This window comes from Gossypium hirsutum, chromosome A11 (genome assembly GCF_007990345.1).
Source record: "Gossypium hirsutum isolate 1008001.06 chromosome A11, Gossypium_hirsutum_v2.1, whole genome shotgun sequence".
In the NCBI taxonomy this organism is placed as follows: domain Eukaryota; kingdom Viridiplantae; phylum Streptophyta; class Magnoliopsida; order Malvales; family Malvaceae; genus Gossypium; species Gossypium hirsutum.
In genome coordinates, this window is record NC_053434.1 from 75,447,979 (window position 1) to 75,451,887 (window position 3,909).

Genomic DNA, 3,909 nt, shown 5'->3' on the forward strand with positions numbered 1-3,909 from the left:
TATTTTATCTGCTAATTGAATGCTCATACTAGTTTGTTTGGGTTTCCCAAGACCTAGTTGCTTAAACATTTTTTAAGGCATGACATTGATACTAGCCCCTGAATCGGCCAAGGCATAATTAACATCTAAGCTACCAATTAAACAAGGGATCGTAAAACTCCCTGGATCTTTCAATTTGTTGGCCAGCTTATTCTTCAGAATGGCTGAGCAAACTGCATTCATCTCTACATGTGACGCCTCGTCTAACTTCCTTTTATTTGCTAAAAGCTCCTTTAAAAATTTGATTGCGTCCGGCATCTGTGAAAGAGCCTCAATAACCCGTAAGTTAATATGTAATTTCTTTAGAAGTTTAAGGAATTTATTGAATTGTTCATCTGAGTGGTCTTTCCTTGTCGCATTAGGGTATGGTACACGTGGTTTGTACTCTTTATTTACCCGTTTTTGGTCATTGTGGTCTACCTCACCTTTACCTTTACTTACCACAGTTTCTTGCCTCAATTCTAGTTCAAGTGCAACTAACCCTTCCTCATATTGCATGGTAATCTCTTTGAGCTGCTCTTTTGGGTTAGATTCAGTGTTACTCAGTAGGAAACCTTGTGGTCTTTCAGATATCAATTTAGCAAGCTAGCCTATCTGAGTTTCGAGCCCTTGGATCGACGCTTGTTGATTCTTAAGTGTTGTCTCGGTATTCTAAAAATGAGTTTCTGACACCGAGATGAATTTTGTTAGCATCTCCTCAAGGTTCGATTTTTTCTCTTGTTGGTAAAGTGGTTGTTGGAAGCCTGGAGGTGGTGGTGGTCTCTGATTCCCTTGGCCTCCCCATGAGAAATTTGGGTGGTTCCTCCATCCTGCATTGTAAGTGTTGCTATAGGGATTATTTTGAGATCGAGGATTATTACCCGTATAATTTAATTGCTCATTTTCCATGTTGTGGCCATAATGTGGGTATTCTAAATTGCTCGTTCCTCCTTCACTTGCATTGCATTGCATTACTAGGTGAACCTGTGAAGAACCAAGAAAACCGTCAAGTTTTTATTCAAAAGTTCTACTTGATTAGAGAGCATGGTGACCGAATCGATGTTAAAAACGTCAGCTTCTTTCGTTGGCTTTGTCCTCGTAACTTGCCACTGATAATTATTTAGTGACATCTCTTCTATAAATTCATAAGAGTCCTCAGGTGTTTTATTATTGATAGTCCCACCAGCGGCTGCGTCAATCATCTGTCTAGTTGAAGGATCCAAGCCATTGTGAAAAGTTTGAACCTATAGCCAGAGTGGTAACCCATGGTGAGGGCACCTTCTCAACAGGTCATTGTATCTCTTCCTTGCATCATATAGTGTTTCTAAATCCATCTGCACAAAAGAAGAGATATCATTCCTTAATTTAGCCGTTTTAGCCTGTGGAAAATATTTTAGTAAAACTTTTCAGTCATTTGTTCCCAAGTAGTGATTGACCCTCGTGGTAACTAGTTCAACCACTGTTTAGCCTTATTCCTTAATGAAAAGGGAAATAACCAAAGGCGTATGGTGTCGTCAGAAACGTCATTGATTTTAAATGTGTCGTAAAACTCCAGAAAATTTGCCAAGTGGGTGTTTGGATCCTCATCCTGCAAACCATCAAACTGAACAAATTGTTGTATCATTTGAATCGTGTTAGGTTTCAATTCAAAATTATTTACAGCAATAGCAGACCTAACTATACTTGACTCGGTTCCTGTTAAATTTGGTTTAGCATAATCATACATAATGCGTGGAGCATGATTCTGATTTACTGGATTAGCGACAATCGTAAGAGGTAGCGGATTTTCCTGATTTTTAGCCATCTCCTCGGTTGGGGTTTGAATATCATCCTCTTGCTCTTTCTCTGTGTATCTTAAGCTTCGCCTTATTCCTCTTCGGTTTCTGTGAGCTGTGCGATCAATCTCACTATCAAAAAGTAATGGTCCTGACAGGTTTCTTCTGGTCATAAACTAGAAAAACCTGTCAAGAAATAAAAGAAAAGTTAGAAAAGTGGAACTAAACTAAGCTAAAAAAAATTGCAATAAAAGTAAAATGGCTAAAGTAATAAAAATTGAGTGTTCCTAATATCTTGAGTTCCCTGGCAACGGCGCCAAAAACTTGATACGTGATATTCGCGACAGGTTTTAAAAATTTATACTTAATCATTCTTGAAACTAACTATTATCACGATGAAGGCAAGTGTACCTATCGAACAGTAGTATAGCTTTAGCAAGACCGGATGTCGAACCCAAAGGGACCAAAAGTACTAGTAATTACTTTCTTTTTATTATCTAGCCTAAAAATTAAGGGATTTGTTTGTATAAACTAATTAACTAAACTAAAGGTGCACAGAGAGAAAATTGGGGAAAAGCTTTTGGGAAAACTCGATTGATTAAGACAATACCCAAGGAAAAATCCACCTAAACTTCACTTGTTATTTGACTCTGAATCATACGATTTATTCATTTGACTTGATCTGTAGAAATCCCTAAGTTATATTATTATCTCTCTCGAGACTAATAACGTCTAACCCTAGGTTGATTAATTGAAATCTCTTTCTAATTAACACCCTAGTATTGCATTAACTCGATCTATGGACTCCCTTATTAGGTTTCACCCTAATCCGGTAAAATCTTATCACCCTATCTCTAGGCGTGAAATCAACTCCACTTAATTACGACAAATTTACTCTTAGAGAGGGACTTTTTCTCCTCTGAATAAGCGCATTAACTTGAATCAATATCCTGGAATATTAAAACAAGAATTAAGAATAAGTTAAATATTTATCATACAATTCAGATAATAATAACAAGATCCGTCTTAGGTTTCATTCCCCTTAGGTATTTAGGGTGTTTAGTTCATAATTATGAAAGAAAACATCTCAAAAGAATAAAGGTAACAAAACATAAAGAAAACTCAAAACTCCTGAAGAAAATTGAAGTGCGATCTTCAGTCTTGACGATGAATCCGGCTTCTGTGATGGTTCAATCGGCTTTCCTTGAGTAATTCCTCGCCTCCTACTCCATGTGTGTCTTCTAAGTGCCTCATCGGGTGTTTAAATAGGCTTTAGAATGCCTAAGAGCCCTCAAAAGTGGCCTTTTCCGAATAGGACTATACTTGGGCTCGACAGGGACACGCCCGTGTGACACTCATGTAGGATTGCTTCAGACCCTGGTCAAGGCTGTTAAATAGGCACAGGGTTTGTGGTCTACCCGTGTAAGTCATTCTTTCATTCTGCCAAATGGACACAGCCGTGTGGATTACCCGTGTGAGGAAGTCCAGGCCATGTTGATTTCCCATGTTGGTCCATTTTCTCTGTCTTCAGCCCGTTTCTCGCTCTTTTTACACTCCTATTCTCACCTAAGTTAAAATATGAAACTAAAGGATTAGGAGCATCAAATTCACCAAATATAAGGAGAAATCATCCATAAATGTGCTAAGCATGGGATAAAAATATGTATAAATTACGGTTTATCACGACTACATTCGTCTTTCCCTGATGGTAGTCGATAACCAATTCATAATCCTTTATTAGCTCTAACCATCGACGTTGCCGCAAATTTAACTCCTTTTGAGTCATCAAGTACTTAAGACTTATGATTAGTGAACACCCGACACTTCTCACCATACAGATGGTGCCTCCAAATTTTCAACGCGAATACGATGGCAGCCAACTCTAAATCATGCGTTGGGTAATTTTTCTCATGTGGCTTTAACTATCTTGAAGCGTAAGCTATGACCTTACCTTCTTGCATAAGCACGTACCCCAAACCATTCAAGGAGGCGTAGCTATATATCACAAACTCTTTACCCGATTCCGGTTGCACTAACACTAGAGCTTCGGTCAATAAAGCCTTTAATTTCTCAAAACATTGTTGGCACTTTTCTGTCAATTCGAACTTGACATCTT

At 38.2% G+C, this 3,909-nt stretch overlaps 1 non-coding gene across 1 annotated transcript; it reads left to right on the forward strand.

Moving 5' to 3' along the window:
- The first annotated feature begins 1,278 nt into the window (after positions 1 to 1,278).
- On the forward strand, positions 1,279 to 1,385 carry LOC121210746 (small nucleolar RNA R71). Its single transcript, XR_005905861.1, has one exon. It is a non-coding gene; the product is annotated as a small nucleolar RNA R71 (small nucleolar RNA).
- Positions 1,386 to 3,909: the final 2,524 nt, after the last annotated feature.